We start from the raw sequence: 27,642 nt of genomic DNA on the forward strand, positions 1-27,642 counted from the left end.
CCCCAGCATGTCTCTGTTTGGAAACTGTCTCCTGAAGCCACGATAGCTGGGGCTGGACCCAGTTTCCCACTGCCTCTGCAAATCTGTGGATGGCTGCGAATGCCTGCATAGGACCTATCCATGCTCCTCACAAAAAGAGAAACCATCAGTTCCCATTTCTAGTCAAGATTAAATGACAGCATCACATGCAACTACAAAAGGAAAGTATCCAGGAGGGAATATGTGATCTGTCCTCCCACGTCAGTTCTCTGCTGCTACATCAAAGCTACCAGGAACTTAAAGGGGCAGGTCCAGGGAAAACCTAATCCCCCATTTGTTAGTGCTTGCTGTTCAGTGGTAAGGTTTGTGATAGCTGATGTTTTCCCCAGTGCCCCAGTTCTTTGAGTCACACAGCTTGGTGAGAATTGTTTCCTTAAATCTTCATTTCTGGAAAAAAGGCCTGAAGACATGACCAAAGTCCTCCTTTGTCAATGAGAAGTGAAAAGAAAAAAGGCCAAACTTATTGTTTTTAGCAGTACATTTTAGTTTTTCTGTGATCCAACTTGTGGGGTTTTTGAAGCATAGCTGTGACAGCACTGTGTTACGATTATGCAGCACAGTATAACCATGCTTCTACTGCCGTCAGTACATCTTCACTTTGCTAATCCTTTCTGCTTCTCCATTTCCTTCTCCCTGGGGTTACTCCAGCCCCCATCTCGCCCCTTTATTGCCTTTCTCAGTCTTTCCTCCCTTCTCACCACCTCCCTGGGCTTCTCCCAGTCATGCAAGCACCCAGGGAGCACCAGAAGGGCCTTAGTCCCTTGGTCCTATTCTCATGTCCCCTTCATCAATGGTGCCTTGAAGGGACACAATTGCCCAGAGCTTGCTGCCTCCTTCTACACCTGGCAGAGGACAGTTTTGCTGCTGAGGTTCATAGGGCTTCCTGGCACTTCTGTAGCAGCTGAGGTTTTCCACTGCAGGATGTGTGTAGCTGCAGCAAGAGGTACCAGAGAGTCACAACTCCCAAGATTGATCTTCTCAAGGTGAAGGCACCTCATGTGACCTACCTTGGCAAGGAGAAAGATACAGGAGAAGCAAATGATGGTGGTTGTATAAAAGGAACAGAAAAGGGGAGCGAGAAAAAGCTTGGATTTCAGACTAGTTTTAGTGTTTTACAATTTAGGCTTTGTTTTTATCCAGTTGAAGTTTAGTCTATGGGGCTGTGATTACTGCCTGTGGTAGGGAAGGCAAAGAAGGCAACTGCACAAGAAAACTTCTGTCCATGGTGTCCTGTGTCCCTGGGCTCTTCTGACACTCACTGGAAAAAGCTAAACTCCTCTGCAGGGCAATTCAAAGCAGAAAATTAACTCCACGCTCTCCTTTTTCTGTCCAAGGCCAAAGTTCCCTTTTCTGAATGATGCCTTCCCTGCTTTTCTTAACACATTGCTTTGTTGAATTAAATGGGGCTCAGTGTGTGAGTTGACCTGGACAACCATTAGCAAACACATATAAAAGCTACACCTGCGAGGAACAATTGCAGGGAGGGCTGTCATGCAGCTCCGCAGGCTGCTCTGGCTCAGAGCAGAGGAGAATTGGCAGTAAAGAATGATGGCTTTATTTATACACCAGTTTCAGGTGGAAACAACAACTGCTTCATGCAAACTCTTCTGTTCATAAAGCTTTACACTTGACGGTGGAGCCATTTAGCAATCACTAAAGCCTGTTCAAGTGCAGATGCTTGTTTTTTATTCTGAAAAGATATATGTGTGTGTTTCCTTTTGATAACTTAGTGTTACTACCAACATCTTTCACCAACATCTGCTTGAAATAATTCTTGTGGCCCATTTCTCTGCCCTGCTATACACATTCTCAGTCCTACTGAATTTTCGTGTAACCACAGGCAATGTTGGCTTGTGGCACTGCACTAACTGTGAGTCAAGTGTGAAAATGGGCCCGTACACAGCAAGTGACAGTCACGTGTGCCACCAGGTACAGCTGCACAGGAAAACGAGCTCTGTGTGTCACCACTGCAGGAGAGTGTCTGCTAGTACTCAGGTGTAAGTCCCAGAGGGTGCTGAGACAAGGTGCTGATCATCTTCAGTTCCCAGGAATTGCATTTACTGGTGAGACCAGGAGGCCTCATTCCCCGTGGAGGCTTTGCCCCTTGTAGTACCCTGCCCTTGCCCCTCAAACCTCTTCTTTCTAACTTTTGCAAATGCTCGCTGGATGTGCAAGCACTGCAGGACTTAATGGTGCTATTATGGTTGGCAGGAGTTCACATTTCCTTGATGCATGCAAAAAGTGCCACCCCCACCAAGGCCCCTAAAGGTCTTCCTGTCTCCAGCTGATGCTAAATATACCCTTTACAGTCCTTATGACCCTCTCAAAAATACAGCTTACCTCCTGAGCAATTTCCACAAGTATCCAGGACTCACCAGAGATAAATTCCCACAGGCTGCATGAAGCCTTGGAAACACAGATGCAGAGTTGCTTGCAAATCTGGCTCAGAGCCAAATGTAAGAAGCCCAGAAAGAGGATGCCCAAGCTCTGCAGAGACATGCTCATGCTTACAGACATTTCCAAACGATACCAAAACCAGGCACAGGCTACATTAATGACTGTGGGAGAATGAGAGCAACTTGGCTGAGTGTGGGGAGCCCTGCATCCAGCTACCAATTCAGAGAGTTTGCTTTGGAGGAGGATCTGAACCCACCTCCAGAGCAAGACATCTCACCCCCCAGCCTGTTTGAGAGCCTCCAACTCACATTGATTCATACTGTCTTCCTCTGAGCAAACGAGAAATGCCAGAGCATTTCTCTTTTTCCAGAGAGTGAGATGGTTATCTAATTGGCTTCTATTTCCAGTTGTCCCAGAGAAGCAGGGCAAGGGTCTGGGCTCATTTAGCTCTCAGGAGCAGGGTTTCAAGGACGCTTCCCCATGGCACCTCACTCTCCCTTGAGTTAAAGGTCTAACCCAGAGCTTAGCATTCCCATGCACTGGCCATTCATGTAAGAGTTGGACTCGATGATCCTTGTGGGTCCCTTCCGACTCAGAACATTCTGTGATTCTGTGTCCCATGTCTGTATGTGATCAGTGGCCTCTACACGGACCGGAGCCCTGTCCAGACAGGGATGCCAGAGACTCATTCAGAAAACCCTCACGGAGAGAGGCCATTACCAGCCTTCTCCCCCTCCTACTTTCTCCTCCTGGCCCTGCTCCCAAAGCCATTTGCTATTACCAGGCTGCTGTTGTCCCTGCAGCAAAATCAGCACAATGCACCTGAGCACGTCTCAGGGCCAGGATGGCTTCTTGTAAACTGTAGTGTTTAAGCTATGGCATAAGCACCAACATGGGTGAGGAGTGGGTGCCCCATACCCTTGTGTTGGTTCTGTGGAGGTGAAGGTAACCACTAGCTGGGGTTGGATGGGGGGCGTCACTGTCTTACATGAACACAGTGTTTAAGTGAATTGGAAGCAAAGCCCTACATATCTCTCAGGTTTAAGCTTAAAGCACTTTACAGGTTCCTGAGAAACAAATTTCATGGTGCTGTTGGCAAGTTTTATAGGTAAGTGTTTAATCCCTGTTCTGTTAATAAGGCAGCTAATGCATGATGTTTTCCTCAGCCATATAATGTACCATCAACCACATAAAATGTGTCCAGCCCAGAATGGCAGCACCTCTTGTCTGCACCTCTGGGCATGACACACACAGCAGGACACCTGTGAAGCCAGAGAGGTGCAAAGCCTCCAGGGATCACAGGGATTCGTGCTGATTTTGTTTGGCATGGGGTGCATTCAGGAGTGATCTGCCTGGGACCGCAGCTCAGTCTGTGTGATTCTGTCTGAAAGCCATGGCCTGAACTCTGGTCCCTGAGCCCTCCCTGCCTCTGCACTTGGACTTGGCTCTGCTTCCCTTGGCACAAACAAGGGAGCGCAACAGGCTCCATCATTTCCCTAAGCACCAAAAGAAGTGAATGCTGGAAATGCTCTTTTTTGAAACATTAGTACTTGACAGCCCCTGCCAAGCATTAGGCGGCCAGTAAAATCTCTCTACATAAATTGTGTTGTAATTAGTGTGATTTGTTTAATGTCACCTTGTCTGGCTGTCTGAGAAACCGTCTCAAATATAAAAACACTGTGCTTCTCAGTTGAGAGAGTGGACTCTGACTTCATTAAGACATTTTTATTTCTCCCAGTTTTTTTACCATGGCCTTTTCAAATCACTCAGGCTGGAGAGCCTAAGCCAGGTTAGGTAAGAATTCCTGAATGAGGAAAATAAGATGTAGTAATAACAAGCATAAAAATTTTCTTAATAAAAGTAATATGATAATAATTAATGGATGTTGTATTTTGTAGGCAGGACAACACAGTGTAAACATTCTGATAGCCCAAAATACCTTGCATGTGTGCAAACAAGCCGTTTTAGGGGAAACAGTAGAGAGGTGAAAGTGATTTGCTTGCTGGAAAGGAGTGTTCGGGTCTGACCTTCCTCCCCGATGTCCCTCAGCTCCTGCGCTGCACACCCAGGTCTGAAGAGCCAACATGAGTGATTTATGGCAATTGTTCCACCAGGTGGCAACAAGGAGAGTAATAGGAAAGCAGTCGAGGGGTACTGGAAAGCCTAGAGAGGAACTGGGTAGCAGCACTGTGGCTTCCTGGTGGACTCCAATACATTAAGAAAGCCCAAGCTTGATTGTGGTCCCATCCATCAGAGCCCAGAGAAAGCTCATGACAGACACAACAGGAGGAAAAATTGTCAGGTCTTACCCTTGGTTGTTAAAACCTGATAAAATAACTCTTCTCTTCCCCATCCTATGAGCATCACCAGCAATCTGAGAAACAGAAAGAGAAAAAACAGAAGATTGGGTAGCTTTTTCAAGCATGAGAAGTATTTGGGGATGAGAAAGGTGCAGAAGGAACACTGCCCAGCTCAGCAAGAGCATTTTTCAATTTTAATCTTTCTTCCAAATGTTTTGCTTTTATTCCAACTAATTGAACAAATGTCTTAAAATTCACAACACAAACAGAATTTGATTAAATCTAGCTTGGTTCATATGATAAAGTACTGCAGTTAGAATGCAGCTAGAAAAATACATTATGCTAGGACAAGTAAGTACGGTTAACTTCAATAAGAGCTGAGGTAAATTGCTTTTTGCGGGAGATGTGCAATTTTACCTCAGTACAGCTTTAATCAAAGTAAAATATTATAGGGCAAGGGGGAAAAAAAAACCCTTACAATGTAATGTTATGTCTACCAACCACGCAGTAACATTTTAGTTAAAGTTGCTAAATAAATCCTAGGCTACACATTATCTGTCCCCAGTTGGTATGTAAACAATTAAGGCAAGATCGGGCTATGAAATAATTTATATTTATAACAGATTGAGAAAACCCCACAGATGTGTATGCAAACTGTCCATCAGAAGTTTGTCTGCCTCCAAAAATTTCGCTGAAAGGGGAAGAATGAAAATAAATGCAGATATTTAAATGGAGTTTGCAATTCACACTTATGTGAGTATTTTCACATCCAAATGAAAAAGAATGTAAATTAAGCATAGCCAATAAATTGGACAAAAAGTATTAACCTTGCATTTGTGGGAAGGAATGTTGCTGTTTGTTCTTCAGCAGTCCACAGCTGATGTTATGTTATCCATGATTATTATGTGGATATAATGTGGGTGCTTCAAATGCCCGCTCACTGCTCATTGCAGCCTACTTTCCCTCTGGGGAGGACCTGCCCTTTTTTGAGGAGGCTAACACTGGTGCTGCCATCCCCTGCTTTGGCTGTATGGATGCCTGCCTGTGGCAGAGCAGGATCACCTGCAACCCCCTTCTCACAGGGTCATGGCTGGAGTTGTACCTCCAGTTAGGACACAGCAGGAGGCTGAGGTAGCACCATCCAGATGCTGGGAAAAGACTTGATCTTTGATTTCACCTGGAACTACAATCCCTGTGGCCAGGATGGGAAGAAACTGCAAGCAGCTTCAGAGCCTCAAAAGGGTTTCACACTCCCATATTTCTGTGTGCCACAGGAGTATGCTGTCTAACATGCAGTATACACAGCAGCCACAGCCTTCTCTGTTCACTGCAAGTGTCCTTTGGCTCGCACACCCTCTACTTGCAGGTTTCCCCTCATCCTACCAGCTGGGCACCACAACCAGCCAGTGTAACTGTAGAGCAGGAAACAGCACTGGAGGGTAGGAGTCATCAAAGCTTGTGCTGGTGAATCATCAAGCTGCAGGCTTCTGAGACCAAAAAAAACCCACCTACACATCTGTCTGCCATGGAGAAAATGTAGGGAAGTTTTCTGACAGTTCATGATCTATATTGTGCTGCCCATAAGCTTCATGACTGCATAGGGTGAGCTGAACTCGCTGCAAACCTGAAGCTGAGCACTGGGTGTACAAGGATGAGAGGGGCCTGCTGCCTTTGTCATGGCTGTCAGAGTAACCCCCTGTTCCCCATCCCTCAATTCAACTGAGGAAGGGCATGGAAGTTGTGTTTAAGCCACAAGATCTGAGAGTATCTACATGGAGGATGATTTGGCAACTTGGAGAGCCACCAGGAATGCCTCAAGAGAACTAGTAAGGCAGTTCTCGGCACACTTGTCAGCTGGAGTAGGAATAGACTAAAGCAAATGTGTAAAGCCTTGATTATAGTCAAATGTTTGGTAGAGGCAAGATAGGGGGTTCATTAGATAGCAGACAATCTGGGCAGTCTAGCACTAAGGACCACATACAGTTGTTTCTCAGAGACAGAAAGGATATGTTGTCTCACCATTCAGCATGCTTTTTTACTGAGTATCCCACCAAAACCATCTTCATTTGAATTTTATGTGAGAATCTTAGCTTCTGGGAGGCAAGGCAAAGGAGGGAGACGACACCCTCAAGTGTCTGCAAGTACAAAACTGTTTTGCACAGAAACTAATTCTGGGATGATGGAAAGGTGACATGTACCCTCAGGCATCCTTTGCACTCAGTGCAGAGCTCAAGGGAGAACTGTGAATGGCACCCTAACTTTGAGTACCACGCTTTGACCCTGAGGTGTGAGGCTGCTTTGGCTGTGGGACAGGGGAGCAGAGAAGAGAGACAGGAACTTCCTTCCAGGGATGTTCCACAGCAGACAGGTCAGGGTCCTGTGTTGGGCCACTTGGATAGGCAGAAATTCCAGCTTGGGAATCGGGCATTCTCCTGGTCAGGTAAAGGACGTGGAGGTGTGAACAAGCTGGTTCCTCTCAGTGCATGAGAGGTCCTCGTGAGCTGAATTAAACCTGGGTTTGCAGCCTTGCCAACAGACTACTGAATGTCGTTTATGACTGGCCCTGGAAAGAAAAGGTGTAGGAAAAAGTGACCAAGCAGCCCCTTTGCAGAGGTCAGAGAACAGTTCCAGTTGCCTTTTACTGTCCTCCAAAGCTGTGGGAACCCTGGAAGCCAAACCCACTCCTGGGGTAGCCTGAGAAGAGAGCATAGTCCATCTGAGAAGATATGGGAGCACCAAAGGGAAATACAGATGATTTCTTCTTTGGAGGAGGCTCTCTCCCTCCTTTGGGATGGTCCTAGTACCTCTTCACATGACCACATGCTTTCTGATTTCACAGGGAGCCCTGGATCACTTCTCAGGAGGAAAATGGCTTGGTAAAGGCTGACAACCAACTAGTTTTCCCTGCCTTCCTTCTCCTCTTCCCTGTGTCCTCATTCCTGGCACATTGCAAACACAGGCCCTGCCTCCTCATGCCAGAAGCCCAGTATGGAGGGGATACGGGAGCTGCAGGAAAAGCAGGGTCTTCTGGTGCTCCCAGGACAGGCTGAGCACGTCTGATTGATCGTGGCCCCCTGGGCATGGCCTCCGCTCCCCTTACCCGGCCATGCCTTATCCTGAGGTAGAAATTCCTCCCATGCCAAGGGAAGTGTTTTCACACAAGGACCTGTGCTCATGCTTTAAGAACCCAATGTTCTTCTACTATCTTTGGAGACTGTCTAAAGGAGTGAAGCATGTGCATCTGACTCCAGCTGAAATTCAGCAAATTTCACTTCTTCGGGAAACGTATCTTTGCGCCTACAGGACAATTTTTAATGCACCACATCCAATGACCCATATACTGCTCATGTCAAGACCAGGAGGTCTTGAGGACAGACATGGGTGTTCCCTTCTGTCTAGCACCTCTTCTTTCTCCTTAGCTGCCTCCCTTCAATAAAGGATCTACCATCTCTGTCTCTTGGGTATCCACCACACTTTTCTGCACCATGTTTTCAGCTGTGGTTTATTCACATCCTTCCTATTAGACCCAGACAGAAGTTTTTCTCTTTCCAGCCCCTTGGTTTTATTAGTGCACAAGTGTGTTGGTTGCACAGAGGCTAGCACATGATGGGATTGTCATGGATTAGCATAGCTACGGAAGTGATTCCCTTGCAAAGAGGTGCTTACAGCTATGACCTGACAGAACCTATCAACTGGCTAGTTTGAATATTGGCAACTTTTTAAGCCACTTAAAGAGCTTGACACACCTCTGTGATCCACATTTAAAAATTAACAAACCCTGGGAAAGCTCTCTCTTGCTTCCCGCCTTGGGACAGGTAACTGGGGGGGGGCCCGTGCGGCCGGGTCAGCTGTGGCACGGCCCTGTTCCATCTGCGGCCCCTCCCCTCCCCCCACAGCCCTGCTCTGTGCAGGCAGCCCCTGGTGTGGCTGGGGCTCATCTGAGACTGCTGCCCCACTGCCTGGCAAAGATCATGGGACCAACAGCGATAAGGGAATTCCAGCTGCGGGGCCCAGGTGAGATTAACCCTTTCTTTAGCGCTGTAAGTTTCCTCCAGAACAGATGAAGCCTGCAGACATTAAGTAAAGAAGGAAGAGCTGAAACCCTGAGGCAGGAGAAAGAGGAGATGCTTAAAGCTGAAATTCTGTTGTAAAGCTGTGGTGGTGATAAACTGTGATACATCAGAGTACTCGTTGTAATTTCATGAAAGCATGGGGGGTGGAGCGTTCAAACTGTACTTGTGAGCAAAAGCACCTGTGCTGGAATAAGCAAATGCTGAAGCAGCTGTAATTTGATGAGAAGTTTGAACAGGGAGAGATGGAAGTGATGAGGACTCTTGCTCCAAATCAGAAGGAGAAGACCTCTGTTCCTAGAGACGAAGATGCTCCCAGAGATAGTCCTAGAGATGAAGATGCTCCCAGAGATGGGTGAAGAGGACCTTTGTTTCTGAACAGCTCATCCTTAAAATGGTACCCCATTAGCTCAAGATTGGACCCTTGAAAGCAGTTGTGGGGAAAGCTGTAAGTCGGGGGAAGGGACTCTCACATGTGAGCAGAGAACCAACCCGGGCAGCTGTCTCGCTGTGATACTGAAGCCATGAGAGAACTGTTTCATGTGGAGATGTCTCCATAGCATGAGCAAGAGAGACTCCTCTCCCTAAATGAACTGAAAAAGGTTACTAAAGAAGTGGTAAACTGACTGAAAAATCTCAAGGGTTGTCTTGTTACATGGTGGGAGAAGAGAGAAAGGTGGGAGGAGGAGAAGTGTTCTGAAGGTTTGGTCTGATTTTTTTTTCCTTTCTTTTAGGTCTGTTAATAAACTTCTTTATATTCTTTTAAGTTTTTTGCCTGCTTTGCTTTCTCCTAATTCTTATCTCACAGAATGTAAATAAGTAAGTAATGAGTATTTTGGACCAAACCACTACACTCTAATTGGTGTTTCTGCCTGGTTTACAAACTGAACCCACTACAAGGATTTAACTGGGAGCATTTCACCCGGCCAGATCAGAATCTACCTCCTCCTGACTGCACACATATCACTGCCTCAAAATGCAGTACTTCATGTAATTTTCATTCGGGCAGTAAAGGCTGCCTGAAATCTCATCTGGGCTTGTTAGTGATATATTGACTCAAAATACCTTGCTTTAAAGAAGGCTAGGGGTGCAAAGCAAGAAAAACTCAAATCTCCCACTGAAAGCCAGTCCTTTCAAGGGAGAATGAGCAATTTGTGGGATAGAAGCCTTTTCAGTCCAAGGGAGACAGATACTGTGTATTTCAACAAAGCCAAAGTATTTCTGGGTTATGTAGCCTTAATAGTTCATGTTTTAGTAAGTGCAGCTAGTGCCATAGTCTAAAGCCACATTGGTAAAAACCGATCACTCACGCTGTCTATAACCAGGCCCTTGCTGCAGCCTCCAAACAGTTTAAGCTATGCTGGCTGTAAAACAACTTAGAAAATTTTCCCAGTGAAGGCAGGCTTGAAGAAGAAACCAGTTTATTGCAATTCACGTAAGTGAAAAATACATGACATTAAGTTGCTTCCCGAGGCAGTGCTAAATGAATAATGGATAAACAATGTCAGTGACCCCCCTGTCCTTAACTGAGGCACAAAAAAAGAACACCAGTGGTTGAAGGTTTCATTCAGCCTGGTGGGAAACTTCCCAATAGAAGGAGTCCCAGACAGAAAGAGGTATCTGCCACCGCTTTATATGGAGATTACTTTCCCCATGACCACTCACTTGGGTACAAATTTCTTCTTCCCTGTGGATTTACACACTAAAATATGTAATAGGGAAGGAATATAAACTCTCTCTTTGTGGTATCTCTGACTCACATGTTGCAGCTCAGCAGTCATGGACAGCATCCAGCATTAACGCTCAAAGGGACCTGCCTTATTTATGACTTCTGCAGCCTCACAAGAGCAAGAAAGGCTGGCAGAGAGTGATTGAAGCACAGCTGAATGAAATGCATAGAATAAAGAGGGCAAAAATATAATATTTTTAGCATCTGAATTCCTAAAGAAATGAGATCTATGCAATGCAACTTGTCTGGGCGAGGATGTGTGTGTGGCAGGTTTCTCTTTCCACAAACCCCACACCATAGCCTGTTCCTGCTCAGCTGCTGCCAATGACTTTTAAGAGGGGAGGGTCAGCAGTCTTGGAGGCAATTCAGTTTGTCCACCATGGGTGGAAACAGATGCTTATGCCTAATAAGCTATTGCTTATGAGCCTTATGGAAAGACTAATAAACTCACCACCATTAGGTATCAGACTACGAAAAGAGGGTAGAGGTTTTTGAAACTGCACTCACCTATTCTGTAGCCCACAAAACTTCCCCTCCATGGCTTAAACTGGATGAAAAATATCCCTGTATGTACTTCAAATGCATTTAACAACTTCTCCAGAAAAAAACCATGATGTGCAGGTCACCTGGGAAGAGGTGGCTACAGTCTCAGAGTCTTATTCTTCTGGCACCTTCTGGTTTCTCTAAAACCATGTGCAGATGCAGATGCTCCTCTGTGGGGGCAAGGCTGCCATCACCCAGCCCAGGCTTTCCTGAGGGCACAGCATGTGCTGCTGCTCATGAATTACGCCAGCGCACGTGCAATGTGGAGAAGGTGCTTGAATTTATAGTATCTGTTCAGGCTTCTGGGTAAGCAGACAAAGTGAACATCACCACATCTGCAAGTTGAGCAAAAATCATTGGGAAGGTTTTCCAAGCTGTGCTCTGCCACATGATGAATGATGTTTTTATTTCACAGACCCATAACTCACAAAATGTGGTTTGGGGAGGAGGGAGTTCAAAAACCTATAGTCAGACTTTGTTTTGCAAGATCAACAGTTTTATACATATCCAGATGGAACTGCTTCCATTAAGAACATTCTCAAATATCCTGATTTCCACAGTGGGCGAAGAAATCATAATAATGAATGCAATGACATCAAAGACAGCCCATTACCTGTGTTTATAATTAATGTGATCATGGTGAAGCAGTGATGAGTGGATATTCAGTGTTTCTTATTGCAAACAATAATGGTACCCAGGTTTTTGCACCCACATTTGTAACACATAGGAAGAGAGAAAAAATTGCAAAACAGTGGCTAAAATAAAATGCCTCCATCCAGAGAAAGCTGTGAACTCAGTGTCTGATGTTCAGAGGTGAAAAAGCACCAACCGTTTCCATTTCATCACTTTTAAAATCAGATCACTTGCTCAGGTGCTGCTGTGATTGATAATGCCAGTGTTTGCTTCAGAAATGTCCAGGCTCTCACCTCTGTGAAGAATATCCAGGACTAGGAAAGGAGTTTCGGCCTACACTGCATCTGAATGAAGTGGATCTCACACTGTGGTACTGATTATTTCAGGTCTGTGGAATTGAAGAAAATTCTCTCTCGCCACACGCGGTATCAGCTTTCACTCAAAACCCTCCCAAACAGTAAAAACTTTTGACTTGATTGCAGCCACTAAAGCAGGACTAAATGTACAACCAGTGTATGAACTGAGATCCCTTTGACTCTAAAGAGAGCCTCGAGCAATGATTCAAAAGTACATGAACTTTCAACTTCAGTTCACTCAGGGCTGTGCGGTCCTTAGTTGTAAGCTGTGTTTTTCAAAGCTTTTTTTTTTCTTTTTCTTTTTATTTTGCTACAGGGTTCATTATTTTTCAGAGGATGGGGCTTTCTGCCCTGCAGGGATCTATCTATCATTGCTGACTCTCTGCATCTTCTCCACATGGAAGATGTAATTGGATTGTATTTTCTGCACATGACCAAGACAGCAGGGAAACACAGAGCTGTAAGCCAGAGAAGAAAGCTGTCTAGAGGGTAAGGAAGTACCTATTGCCCAAGAAAACTAAATGTCTGAGTCTAACCACAAGATCTTTCCTTTCTTTCCATGGAGGAGCTGAGGCATGCTGAACTGCATTCACCAGACTGCTCAGGAAGTTGAATTCTTCAAGGAGCAGTGAAAAACATAAACACCCAAATTATCCCTTCAAAAATGCAGCCGAGGGCCATAAATCCTGTGACAATTTCATTTATTTATTTATCCTGCACTTATTTCATTTATTTCCAGATTGGGTTGTATTTATTATTATTGTTATAATGCTGCAAAAAATGCCATGTTGTAGTCATAAGCATTGTGCTGTTTCTTTTTTTTGTAATGACATCAAAATCCTGACATTTTTATATTTGGGGAAAGTGATGGGATTGCCAAGAATTTATGCTGCAAGTCTTTAAGAGTTTAGTAGATGTATTACTTTCCTTCAAATGAGTGCCTGCTTGTCATTGTCAGCCTTCCACTGCTTGTTCCCCCCCTCCACCTCCTCAGATCCAAGCCTAAAAAAAGAATCTCTTTGGAGCTTGATGTGTTGCTTGTAGCTATGTTAGAGAAACTATACTATTCTGGAAACACTCAGGCTCCTCCAAACCGCTCTTCCACCAGTAAGTAACACCATGCATGGTTTTCATCTCAGCCTTAAGAACTTTCATTGGTCTCCTATCAAGCCCCACCAGCCAAATCTCAAGTGCCACAGGGAAGGGACTGCACTACACCAGAATGTCACCCCCAAACCTGATTGTCATCAGGTTTCTGGCACAAGCTGATTTGTGTGTTTCTCTTCAAGAAGTATTTTATCAACCTTGACTGGAACAAAAGCACTGACACAGGGGGAAGACCGTCTGCTATTATTTTCCACTTATAAAGAACACAAATCTGCATGATGAGCCAAATTCTCCTATTGCAAAGATTATTTGTTACATGAAATAGCTAAAACAGCAGAAAGAAGCCATTCCTGGAATTTATGAGGAAAAATTTTTCTTTAGAGCAGCAAAACATCACCATTGTCCCACTCAGCATATTAACACTCACAGTAAAAGATGGCAGTTGCAAAAATGTGGGGGAGCATATGATTAAATCAGTATTTCTTAAATAGTTTTGGAGTGTGCAAGCTGATATTTTGGAACAATAACGGAGAACATACAATGTTCTGAGCTGTCAGGGTTTCTGAGGAGGCAGATTCAAAGGCCTTGCGTCACAATGCCTCCCAACCTCCAGATTAATGGAAGAGAAGCAAATGGGACAGGGTGTTGTTCTTGAAATTTGGATGAGCTATGATTTTTTTTCTTTTTTCTTTTCTTTGAAGAAAATCCATAATTTAAATGCTGCTGTCATGGAAAACTAAAATTACACAGTACCATACACAGATTTCCTACAAATAATACGAGCTGGTGCATATATGTGTGCAGGTATTTGCATTGTAATTTAAAACATAACATCACCACAAGCTAAAAGAGTTTAGAAAGTTTCTCTAAGAGAAATTCTTCACCTCAGGAAGAGGACCCATGATAATGAAAATCAATGTGGCAGACAGAAACAGCATTTAAACCTTTACCAGCAAGATATGACACATCAAAGGAGTTAAATTGATCTTCCAGCCTTCTGTCCCAAATATCGCTGCTGCAAGATGAGCCTCCCTTTCTTTGTGCTGACAGCTACACAATGTTCCTGTCCCCATCAGTGTACATTGCATGCTGTCTTTGCCACCACCCTCTCTCTCCATTGCCAGACATCTGACCTACAGCTGAAGATTTGGATTAACAGGAGCAGAGTTTTGCATGGGCAGTGATGCTGTGAAATCAGTAAACCCAAAGAAATGTGGACCCTTGGCTTGTGAGCAGCCACAGGCACTGGGATTTCAGTAAGCAGCATGGCTGAGGCTAAACTTGGTATCATAACAAAGCGTGGGTCTAAATAAAAGCTGCCTTAAACTCCCTGGCAGTTTGCTGCTTCTACGTGAGGACTTGTCAGAGTGCAGCTCTCCTACAGAAACATCCATACCAAATATAGCATGCTGGAGTAAATGCAAGAGGCAATGTTTGGCTTTCTTTTTCTTTTTTTTTGGATGCCGTATCTTAAGGCATTTGTGTATTTGTCGCTCTAGTTCTGCGATTGCCTCAGTTATTAATACAACACAGCCATTTTCAGAAGCTCCAGGTCTTTCTTGAGGCCATGTTTTAGGTAGAGAGACTCTGTCGTGCACCAGGCCCAGAGAAGCTGGTGAGCAAGTTTCTCTCTCAGATGACCGTGAGCCACCAGGAGACGGTGATTACATCACCTTTTCTGCTGCTCTGCTGTTGGTCAGTTGCATAGTTAGTCTCGATTTAGCTGTGTATTCACGCAGGCAGCAAGGTGCAACTAGGACAGGAAGCAGCCACAATAATACAGACATTTCACCACAGTGGTGCCTTTTTATAGAATGGTAGAATGGCTGGGGTTGGAAGGGACCTTATCTGGTTCCAACACCCAGGAACATCATCTGGTTCCATGGGTGGGACACCTTCCACTAGACCATTTTCTGGCAGCTTCTCTGCTGCCCCTTCCCTCCTGCTCTGTTCAGGATGGCATGTGTTCCTCATGCAGCTCCTGTGACCTGCAGGAACTTTGCAGGCATGTCAAACTGCAGGACCTGTAAAGACAGCAAAGTAGTGACCTTACCTGGAAGCCTAGGTACACCAAAGCTTAAGGCAGAGCTCTCCTGGTTCACAGAATGCCTGGATTTTCACCTATGGGTTTCAAAGCACAGCAGGCAGTAGCCCTTGTAAGGGAGCTTATGGGAAGTTTCATTCTTTGGCCTTTTTATTCCACAGTATTCCTCCTCTGTATCTTCTTTTAAAAAAAATCTTTTTCCTTTGTTTTGTTTGGAGTTGCTCGAACTTCAGCACACCAAGCAGAACGTAGTGAACCCCTTGTATGCCAGTACAAAACCCTTGCTAGAAATGGTTTTGATCGAAGCCAGGCCAGGTCTCACCTGCCCCAATCCATAACCCTTCCAGCTCCCCTGAGGAGTGGCCTTGCTGGAGAACGCTGCAAGCAGCTGAGTCTGGTGTGGCTCCGTGGCAAGCCAGAATAAAACACAGCCACACTCCTAAGTTCTGCTCCGTGTGGGGAGAGGGATGAGATGTCCCAGGGCTTTTGTGTCCCTACAGAGTACGTGGCCACACTGCAAAGTGTGGGTCTCGCTTGCTATGGGGAGGGACAGAAACCGCGTGATACCTTCCCTAATGACCTGTGCTGTAACACCCCTGTGGCTGCCAGAGGGAGGTTTGCCTAAACAAAAGCAAGGCTTTGGACTGCTACGAAATGGGAGATGGCCTAGGAGACTGTGCATGCCTCTGAATGACGGCTGAGGCATCCATGGCCACCAGCGTGGCAGAGCTCACCTGACGCTTCAAACATCGTCAGCAATCTCAGCTATAAGCCCTCACCTTTTCATTCTAAAATGAAAGTATTTTTCTGAGTAATAGGAGTACATTTATGCTTGGAAACAGTAGAACACATAGGGACTTTTTCTATTTCAGAGCTAGAAAAAAGAAGGGGACAAAGCTTCAGGAACTGTTGTTTCTTAGCTGAGCACTTTTAGACTAAGTTTCGGCCCAGAATGTTTTTTTTTTTCTGTGACCCAGTGGTAAATTTCTGAACAAAGAACTTTATGACACAGAGACAATACTTGTAAGAAGATTTTAACTCTAGATGTGCTGGAGGTCATTTTGAAAACTTCTGGTATCTTTTCTCCTCACAGCTATGCTTTGCAAATTGATTGAAATCTTCCTTGGGGACTTCTGTAACAAAGCGGGTAAAAATTTAAGTGCTTTGTAATCTCTGTGGGAAGAGATAGTATCAGGTAGAGTAGGTAATTTGAATTACTTAGAGCAATGATGCTTTTGAAAGCCTTACTTCATTCTTGTGGAAACTAGTTGGTAGTAAAATTACATTCCAAAAGCTTCTCTGCATACTCCCCTAATGAACTTCTGATTTACATGCAGTTTGTAGATATGACTTCTTTCTCCTAATGTCATTTCCTTCCTTTTATTCAAGTCAGATTTCTGTTTTAGGGGGAAATATTATGTAGCGTGTATCGCCGCTGTGGAGGAATAATTGCAAATACCTCATTTGTAATCCTTTTGTTCTTCCACTCTGAAACCCCAGGTCTCACTTCTCCATGGAGGAGAGGATATCGTGTTTGACTTATTACAAAGCCTAAAGCATTCTTAGGATTAACTGCAGCTAATCACTAAAAATACGCCTTCTCATTTTGGAACTGTTATGACTCTTCAACATGGGAAAAGTGCTTCGTACTTCGAAATCTATTTCACTTCTGATTTTTGTTTCCCTCCCAAAGGCTGGGCCTGGGCCTCACCAGCATGCCTAATAATGTCATCAGGACTAAGGACATGAGGAGGAGGATGAGGTTTCCAGCACCCAGCAGTGAAACCATGCCAGTACAGGGATCAAAACCGAAAGTGACAGGACCTCAGACAAAGGAGGAGTTGTTCAGGTCTCCACACAGGTGTCTGATAACAGTTCCACCAAGGTGGATTTGAAACTGTGTCACAACTCAGCCTCTTCTCCCCAGCACCTGTGGAGGCAGCTTCCAGCATGACACATCCCATCTTTGACTCATCAGGTAAGGCTGGGATATCAGTACGAGAATTGGGCAAATATTGACTTCTTTTGCCATAGAGAAACTTTGTTGTATCTATGATACCATATATTTATGTAATATTTTACATGATTTATTATACATGACTATGGCCTGGAATTAGTAGTTTATTGAAGGATAATGCTGAAGAAAGGGATGTCAGATACTGTGCTGGAGTTTAGAAAACTGACCACTAATCTAGCATTTTCCAATAAGTCACCCTGATTTACAGCAAGTAATAAAAGTTGTCTCAAAAAGTAAGTGACATAAACTTGTGTTCCAGGGCATAAACAAGCTTCATGAAAGGTTGGGGTAGGAACAATATCCCCTTCTGACACATTGCTTTATAATTGCAGAATATGAAACTGCTTGCACTGTTCTCTGAAGGGTCTATTCCTGGCACTTTTAGGTACTAGGTAAGTAATTTTTTAAATTTATAGATTCCTCAACTTCTTTCAATGGAAATATAGGTTTTCAAGGACATTTTACACAGGTCAATTGCTATGTAGAGAACAAGAACTTCATTTCCTCAATCACATTTCATGATCGCATTAGAGAGTTCACAGATGCCCAGGGACTGATGAACCACACGAGAAAAACCACGAGACAACTCAGACCAGGAATTGGATTCTGTCTGACAGTTTTCTAACACCTGATGTCTTTAAATCAATGCTTGATTTTTACCTTTTTCCTTTTTTTTAATTGCAGAAGACATGCTTCAATTCAGCTAGAAAATAGGAACTTAAGGAAAGAGCTTGAAAGTCTGTGGCAAGCCTATAAGGACTGATGTGCGACATGATTGTAATGTCCAATTCTAGACTGAAAATCAATGAATAGACAAAGATTCATATTTCTAAGAAAACAGAGACATAAATCTACAGCCATTTTGGCAAACGATGTCCAGATTTCTCCTGGGGAACATGCAAAGAAGGCCCACTCCTACAGAAAGGCTGTCCCAGGATTATGTCACCTACACGTATCACGAAGGAATTTTCTTCTTGGCTGCTCAGAGGAGGATTTTAAATGTTTGCCTCCCATTTACTCCACAACATTTCATTGCTGACTAACTTGTACTTCTTCACACCATTTTAATTTGATGGCATGTATGGTAATGCAGAGACCTTTCTTTCCTAAGGGAAATTAAGAAAATAATTCACTCTTTCACTCAGTAACTCAGCTGAATTAAATTTGGGTTCATTCTTTTGGGAAAGGTGTTTACCTAGTTCTCTCAAATTAAAATATGAAAGGAAAAATGTCAATAATACTGACCATCTCATCATCACAATTCTTAGTTCTTTCATGCCATGCTTCCTGCATGGAGAATTTTATTTTGCAGAGGAAAAAACTAACAAAAAATCTTAGAAGGCTTAAGTCACATCTGATATTTCGGCATATTACTAAATGCTAACATACACATATGTGCATGAAACAAAACTCCAGCAACACAGTTTTCAGTTTGAGTTTGTTTTTTGGTTTCGTTTATAAGATTTTATTTTTAACTTTTTTTTTTACATTTACTTCAATGTGTTTTTGCCAGATGCATTGTATACACAGACAAAGGTGTAATAACAGGACAGGAGTGTCAGCTGCATTCTGTGTCCCTAAGGGACAGAGAAAAAACATTATTTGGAAATTTCTATGGCACAGGGCCCTGCTGGCAGCTGTTGATCTTGTTCCTATCCCTTCCATGTGGTTGTTAACACAAGGACGCATGAGGGAATGGCTGAGGACTGGAGAGGCCATGACCAAAGTGAGTATTGATTCTCCTTTTCCTCGGTGTGGCTGCCTGTGTAGAAAACATTGATCAGTAGTGCAGCCTGAGAGAAGGCTGAATGAATTCATGGAGGGGAAAGCCCTCTGGGAACTACTGAATACACAGAAAATCAGCCTGGCTCGGGATGTGTCTGAGCTGCAAGTACTTTGCAGCAGAGAGGAGAGGCTACTTGCGTGTCTCTGGTCTCACGCTCCCCGTTCCAACATCAGCTTTTGGGCGTTAGCATTAGCTGCTCTTATTTCATTGTGCTTTTATTTACTGTTGGCAGGAGAGGAGGACTGGAAGCTGCCCAGAGTGCTGGCTGCAGCCACTGAGAGACCTCTCTTTCCCCAGGGCTGGCTGCAGCACAGGATTGACCAGCACTGCAGCTGCCCAGTAAATGTGTTTCATATCCAGAGCAAATTTTCCAGAGTGCCTAAATGGCTTGAAACTCTAGGCTCTGTTGGCCAAGATCAAGTAACTTGCACATATTGGGAAACTGCTTCCAGTTAGCTTTTTCTCTTTTTGTCTCTCTCCCTGTGTTTGTGCATTTTCAATTATGTAGAAATGTATCATTTAGCTCCACTTCTTTTTATTTAAGCAGACAAAGAACAGGGACCTTCAAAACTGCAGAATACCTTGAAATCTTGTAACTTCAACCATTCTGTCTCTGACAGAAAAACATGTATTTCCTTTTTAATTCTCAGTCCCATTAACTGGTACTGGTAACTTTGTACCCACAAGCACAGCACACTAGATGGATATAGTGCAGCAAAACAAGTTACATGTTGTATTTAGAAACAAGTACCTTTAAAAAATTTACCTGTCTGCCAAGACTTGGAAAAATGAGAAAGTAAGTTCAGCTCAGTACACAGAGCAGTTCCTCACTGCCTGACTCTCCTGGCTGCTGGGAATGCCTGGCATGTCAGGTAACACATGCTGAACAAGAGCCAAAAAGCCCTTCATTGCTTGTAAAAATGAAGCAAGTTCCTTACTGGAAAAAAGCCCTTCTCAGAGGTATTACAGCTGCAGATGATGCTGTAGCCATGCTTCTCAGCCATCAGGCAGAGTGCCTGCCAGGGACCAGCTTTCAGCAGTGTCGGTAGGTAAGATGTATAACAGGGACAAGTCCAGTTGTCTTGTGCCAGAGGATCCTGCCTTTCTTTATACCTTCATTGCCCAAACAACACACACAAACAGCAAACATTTACGTGAAACAAGCAGTAATTAAATGCACCTTTTTACCTGTTCACAGTCTGCTGTCAGGAGAGCCCCTGAGTCACCTTGCACTGTTTTGACCTCCAGCTCTCTCCTGACTCATCTACAGCTCTGCTGTTTCACACTGGGAGATCTTTCAGTTTTGGCTTTGCCCTGGCACTAGCATCTGGTGCTGTTCTCTCCTGGTGTGACTGCTGCTGGCTGCCCCTTCCTGAGGAAAAGAGATGATTTTTTGAGGCTGTGGTGATCTGGTGTGGTAAGTGCTGTACAGTCTCAGATAGGAGGTCTCGACTAGCAGAGTCTCCTGTCTGTCTAAGACCTTCCAAGCTGAATGCCTTTGTAAGCTCCTCCTGGGCTTGAGAGCGGTGTCAGGTGCTGGGTCTCTTTCACACTGCAGGGTTTGTAACATCTGGCCAATGCCATGGGTTATAACAGTAAATGACACCACTTACAGCCAACATCTCCAGGGATTTCTCTGAGTTCAATCTCTAATCTCTCAGGCTTCGGCACCCCGTATCTGTCCATCATGCTTTAGAAATGACAATCCTAGTGATTTTGACATTGAGGATTCATGTGAAGCTGGTGCAGAGGCTGGTAAGAGGCTGCCCTAACCCTCTGGGCCAGGGAGTGTCACATTCTCTCTGCATTTAAATGGAAAGTGGAGAGGCTACGAAGGGTCAGACACACATCTGTATGTTCCCACTTTCTTCTGTGTCATGGGACTGTGTGCACAACTGGCAATTACAGATGTAGCCCTGAAACTCACACCAAGCTTCTGACCTGTTCTATGCAACACATCATGTCCAGCATGACTGTAATGTCTTCTGTTTTACTCACATCCAGCTCTGTCTCCTGCTTTTTTTAACTCCTCTCCCAGGAATTTCTCTTAGGCAGAGTTTTTCTTCCATTATTCAAACTCAAATCACATTTCACCACTGTTTTGCTCCACATCAAAGCCTGTAACCTCACCCCCTTTGCACTTAGGGCTCCCAAAAGCCTAGAAAGCTGCTCTGAGGAAGCTGGTCTCTGTGGAGCTGGGCAATGAGCTGGGGTGGCTGTACACATTCCTGTTATTGAAAGCAAACAGACCCGTCCAGGCTGTTTGATTTTTTTTCCTCCCAGGGATTTGGCTGGGCTATGTCCCTGCCAGCTCACTGTTTTCCCTGTCTGACAGTGTTTGCTGTGGGCAGTCATGCTTGGCCAGAGGATATGCTCCATGGCTCTGCTCAGGCAAGCCTGTCTCCCACATGTTCAACGTATGTTGTATAAACAATGCCAGACCTTTGCTGGAGCTACTGGGTGGATGCTTAAGAGAAATGCTGGGAGTCAGCACAGGCACATCTCTCAGTGCCCACTGTGGGCAGTAAGTTACAGTGATTGCCAGAGCCTCCCTGCTGGGCTGTAAAGGTTTCGCAAACAGCCCTTCTGTGTGGTGCTCTCTGCAGCATGCCCAGCTCGCTGTATTCCAGAGGCATTGCTGGGCACTACCCTCTCCTCACCTGAGAGCTTTGGGGGCCCGGTGACATGTGTCATACTTGTCTGAGCACTCAGCAGTGACCTCTTTGTGATGCTGGCTGATCTCTCAAGGGCTGGATCTGTTTCTCTCAATAATTTCACTTGCACTCTGGAATCTCACAAGCAGCTCTTGTTTTTAATTATGGGCTCCATAATGTCTCCAAATATATGCATAATGTCAGAGATCTTACGTCTGAAACATAAGGCTCAATTGCCCCATATTTTTATTTTCGATTTTGAGCACAATTACTGAGTCCCTCTAGAGTCTTATTCTGTTCATGCCAAGTTTTCAAATAACTTTCTTGATGGTTCAATTGTTCCAAGTGTTATTTGAAAATAATAAGTAACTCTCACGTGTTACTTCTTGTCCTTTTTGCTCAGTGAGAGTGAAAAGTTTTACTTCGGTGTTTTCTCACTCTCTTTCACAGCCAAGTCCCTTCTGGCAGTTTGCCTGCTTCATTTCCAGGCTGTCTTTCTGTGTCTACTGCACTGGCTGATGACATAAGCTCTGTCCCACCTCTCAGAAAGGGACAGTTTATCTCCAGCTGCAGTTCATCCCTTTGGAGTAGCACTGCTACTGATGATAATAAGAGAGAAGTCCTGTTAGAGCCTGTAGCAAACATCCCTCAGGTAGCTGCAGCAAATGAGGAAATATTTAAAGGTGAGCTATGTCCTAATATCATCTTCTGGAAAGGACTTTATGTTTCATATATTTCATGTTATTGCTCTGAGAGACTAAACGAGGGAGCACACTACCAACTGAAGTGCTTGTGGAAATTAAATCCACATTTAAATGAATTTGAAACTTTTAATGCAAAATTGAGCACTTGGAAATTTTGCATCAACTCCCACTTAATTAAAATTAATAAGGTTTCAGAGAGTTCTAGTTGGGATGGATGAGGAAGGAATTTGGCCTTAAATGTGTAATTAAAATACAATTACATTGGAAGGAAGTAATTACTGAGGTTGTACCTCAAAAGCATACCTAATGGGCTATCAGGAGAAAAGGTTTATGCGTTTGGTTCACCAGCTATATAAGATATAAAAGGATGTAGTCACTGAAAGAAAGAGATACTAGCAAGACCATTTAGGTAGATAGTAACAGCTCTTTTATGGTCAAATCACTCTGGCTACATTTAGCAAGGGGACTGCTTCATCTTAGTTTGGGGTGTGCAAGCACCCCCACAAGTTTTCCTTCTGACACATTTAGTTGTTTCCCAGCCCTCTCACGGGGTTGTGAGGGAAGCATTGTTCAGCCAGCGTCAGACACCTCTGGATGAGGGAAATGTTAGCACTGAAAGAACTCAGCTGTCTGATTTTAGGAACTGTTTGACAAAAGCATACTCAAAGTGAAGGGCCTAATCTAACCCTGGTTAAAATCAGGGAACACTTGTCTTGCTCCCTGCACCTGTCTGCATGAAGCCCTGAGCACAGAACCAGAATTGTGGTGTCAGTTATGCACAAACCTACACTTGGTTTTCTTTTTACATTATTGCCCTGGCACACCTATGAAAAATGGTTTAATAAATATGACATTCCACAACATGCACAAACCAGACAGATTTGGGAGGTGAAGTGTGAGCATTAAAACTGAAGCCACTTTATGCTCTGTGGAGACAGAACAATCCATCATTCATTTGATTGTTTTTGTTTTGTTTGGCTTTTTTTCTTTTTTTTGGGTAATGCGATAGGCTTTGGTTTTAAAGTCAGTGTTGAGGTTTCTGTTGACTGTCTTGGAGTTTGGATTAGGTTCATGGAAATAAATGGATTATACTTTATAATAAGTTATGTAGGTAGTCAAAGATGCACAGTTCACAGTCCCATTTGGATCAGCTCCTTTTCAAAGGTTCAGAGTTACGGATTACATTGAATGGCCTGGAACACCTGGGTAAGTTTAAATCACATCAAGATGAATTGATTGTAAGTTTTTGATTTAACCTTGGTTCTTCACATAACTTTCTGGGGTTTTTGACTGTGATTTTCACAAGTACAGTATGTTTTGTAAAAGGAGTGTGGGAGAGGGAATGTGCGTGTCTCGGCTGTGCAGTGTCCCCTTTGATACAGTATCAAACACAGTGTAAGTAGCCCGATGTTTTAATCAACAGATGCATGTTCTTGGCAAGGCAGTGAATTTAGCACTTACTGAAATGCACTCTGCTGAACTGTTGACATTCACTTCTTAGTCAACCTTTTATTGGTAAAGAGAAACATACACTTTGTATTGAGGATTTAGCTCAGTAAAATAAAATTCTGTGACAGTAATTTCTCTCTACCCTTAAATTCCCTGCAGCAATGCTTGTTACATGGATAAGAAACATGTAGAGCTTGGCTTAGCCTTTTTCACACCAAAACCAGATGTGTTCAGTAATAGTCAACCAGGATATTTTTCAAGCTTTTTTTTCCCCATTTTTAATGCAATACTGAAGATGTGGGATTGCCAGTGTTGTGGTACTTCATCATCTAGGATGGTTTCCACATTAGAACTCCTGACGAAGCCTGAGAAGGGGTATTTCATGTACAACATTATCAGGACTTGTCAACAGGGCAGGACTGAGTGAAGTCAGCCTTCTGTGGCTATAATAGCACAAGAGCTTCCTTCCCTTAAATAGTTTCTTTCTTTTCCCCTAGGGTCTTGTAGCAACTCACACCTGAAAAAGCAGCCTTTATGTCTTCCTTAGGCTAATTAAATACGGATTCAAGCAGAGGAGCAATATTGCTAAGTGTCCGTTCGTTAACTTGTTGGTCTCTGAAGATTCTCACGTTTCAGTCGTGACCGACATAAGTGTCAGCAGAGTTCTCAGCCATGGAAACCACATCTGGAGAAATCCCACCTCTCAAAATAACAAAACTCTTAAGGATTTACATGGGGTGATATTAACTACCAGGATCAAATAAATGTGGCGAAAACATACTCCCAATCACAAAGGTCACTGAAAAGCCACACAGGTTTGGCTTATGCTGAGTTTTGCCTTTTTGTACCCATATGAAACATTTTTTTAATGCTTCCAGAGTGGGTGGAGAAATTTATCAGGGAAACTAAAGGTCTGAAGTACACAGCTGAGACAGGCAAAGACTATTGCTGTGTAACTAGAATGTATGAGGGGTTTATGTTCGAGAATATCAGGATTTGGCATCAGTTTTGCGTAGGGACATGGGATAATGTTTACTTCCTTTTTTCTTTTTTCTTTTACTCATTAAAGGCAAAACACAAATCTGTGCATTTTAAAGCAGCTTTCTGAAATTTCATGGCCTTATAATTGCAATCTATCAGACTAAAAACTAAATCTAAAATTAGACATAAAAATCACAATATTACCAGTCCTGGATTTAAGGCTTATATTGCTGTGAATTTCTACAAAAATATCTAAGAATCAATTTAAATGCTAATGGACTTGTTTGCCATAAAACTAGGCATTAGTCATACTCAATAGAGGCTTCAGAGCTGCAGTATTGGTGTCTCCTTCACTGGACTTCACTTGTGACATTAAATTTAGAGATGTTGCTGTATATCGCAGACCTATGCAAAACAGGGGGTTCCCTGAAACCCTGCGGAAAGCAGCTCCTCAAAACCTGAAATTGCTCATGTGGACTTTGAAAATCTAATTGTAGAGCCAGACATGAAGTTGTGGATTCCTGAGGAAGAGTTAAAGGCAGAAGCACTTGTCTCTTCCTGCCTAGTACCTGGTGACTTGCTGTGGTCACCAGCTTTGCCTGTGGGATGTCCTCTATATATTTCAGACACTTCAAAACCCTCTGCCAGCCTTTTTCAGTCCCTTTGGGTTGCACTTCTTTGGGGGCCACAAATACTTCCCACTTCAGATGGTGGTGGGATTACAGCCCATTAGAGGCTCTTTCCATTTAAATCAGGACTAGCTGCATCATTGCTTGTGAAAAGCACATTCTGTGACCTCTATCACACCATCTAGGGCTCAGTCCAAGACCATGTGATAGAGGGGACAGTGAGGTGGCTCCTTTGCCTGGCACACAACCAGTGACCTTGTTAAACTTTTGATGTGAGGACCTGGGAACAGCACTTTCCCACACATTTTCTGAAGCAATCATGGGCAGTGCTGTACAAGCAAATGACCCTGGCTCAGGCCATCCACACAGACCTGGAGCATCTCCGTTCACAATCACTACCAACTCATTCCTGAGCTGATGAAATCAAGTTTGTTGTGAGGCTGTCCTGTGTCCAGGCTCTCCAGTGTCAGGAGATGACTTGGTGTAGATTCCTGGCTCTCTGCTATCTGGCTTTCATCTCTGTTTGATTTTCAGGCATACTCACTGGATACATCCATCTGAGAAAACTAAGATGTAGCTATGGACACACTGTCATGTATGCAGCACACAATAGTTGTGACCCCTTACCCCAGTCTGGCCTGTGCTGACCAGCACCCATCCGTCAGTTCCTGGACAAGATGTAAGAGTGAAGCTCAGGACCATTCCAAGTACACAGTGCTGGGAAAAAGTTGTTGAATCACATGGGCAAGAAAGAACTGTTCTGTGCCAGGGAACAATTCCAGATATATTTAATTCATTGTTATATTTGTAGCATTTGAAGCCACTTTCATTTGATCAAAGTTGTTTGGAAACTGCCTAGCAAATCCCAAGGTCATTTGGGAGAACTGGCAGGGAAAAAAAGGAGTGAAAAAGCAAATAAACACATTTGCCAGTAGCAGTTTTTGCTAAATAGCTAGGCTGGGAAAAAAAAAAAGGGAAGAAAACTTCCCTCCTGGCACTGGGTTGGGTCAAAATAGGGCAACCACAGGCAACCACAAGCATGTTCACGATCTGCAAAATGTGTATGCAAGGAAAAGAAAGATCCAGGAACGACGAGTTGAAGGAGAGTGAGAAAGTTGCTCCAGTGGAGCTGTTGATGGAAAAAAGCTGTTCCTGGTGTGTCCCCACATAGCAGAGTGCACTCACCGAGACAGCTGAAATGGCTTTGGACTTTCTGTCAGAAGAGGAAACATAATTTTGCAATGCAGTCCAGCCTGAAAGAGGATGGAGGGGCAGGACAAGGAGCCACGCCCTGCTCAACCTGGTGGTAATACAGTCTGTGAGACAGAGAAAATAGGGCAGTTCTGGAGAACCACACACTTTACAAGCCCAGCAGCTGCACAGTGCGTGGTGCCATTTCGTTTGTACTGTATTTCTGCAGTGGTTATACCCAAGAGAGCTGTGGCATGGGGGTGGCTTCCCTGTGCTCAGTGTCAGGCATCCCAAAGGAGCAGAGCCTGCTGGCAGACACTCACACCAGAGAGCAGAGACACCTTCACTCCCTTTCCGCTGGCAGAGGGAGGGAGGGATAGGGAACCACGGCATTCCCCCCTTCAATGTCTCAGTGAGCTCAACAGCCTTGGATGGGACCAAGGTATGGGGACATTTTCCTGCACCACTTCTGAACAACTGGAGACTCATTTTCATCCTGTTGATTGTTCATCACATTGATTGTTAGTGGGTTTGTAATTTAAATATTAAAGGACAGCTTCAGAATTAAGCAGACAGAAACCTTAGTCCTTTTTCATTAAGAAAACATCTGGAGGCTTTTTTGCCCTCCTGAACAAGGTTTGAAAAGACAAGTTATCCTCATAAAATCTTACAAACGCCCACAGGACAATTTTACTTTGAAGTATCAATGTGACAGGGCAAAAGCAGAACAATCTGATACTAATGATTTCAGTCACCATCCTAATGCTTCATGTTTTAAAGATCGTTTTGCAATAAAGACATCATGATTTTACAGTCACATTAGAATAATAAACCATAGCACTTACTGAGTACTTTTCCTCTAAGACATGAAATAAATTGGAACAATAAGTGTTTTTCTCATTTTAGAGTTGGAGAAACTGAGGCCCAAGGATGTGACCTTCTCATAGCACAGTCTGGGAGAACCTCACCTGCCTCCTTGTTCCAGGGCTGCCCTTTGGGTCATACTATCTCTC

General features: G+C 43.9%; 1 long non-coding RNA gene across 4 annotated transcripts in view; it reads left to right on the forward strand.

Moving 5' to 3' along the window:
- Positions 1-27,480, forward strand: part of LOC116448513 — an 82,298-nt gene extending 54,818 nt beyond the window's left edge. For 2 of the 4 annotated variants that reach the window (XR_004241980.1, XR_004241983.1), the window contains 4 exons: positions 12,384-12,556; positions 16,912-17,196; positions 17,568-17,627; positions 17,920-27,179. This is a non-coding gene — a long non-coding RNA (uncharacterized LOC116448513). Of the gene's footprint in view, positions 1-12,383; positions 12,557-16,911; positions 17,197-17,567; positions 17,628-17,919 lie in introns of all 4 variants that reach the window. The other 2 variants (XR_004241982.1, XR_004241981.1) reach the window with 2 other exon arrangements.
- The last annotated feature ends 162 nt before the right edge of the window (positions 27,481-27,642 follow it).

The sequence above is a fragment of the Corvus moneduloides genome, chromosome 1, assembly GCF_009650955.1.
Source record: "Corvus moneduloides isolate bCorMon1 chromosome 1, bCorMon1.pri, whole genome shotgun sequence".
NCBI lineage: Eukaryota > Metazoa > Chordata > Aves > Passeriformes > Corvidae > Corvus > Corvus moneduloides.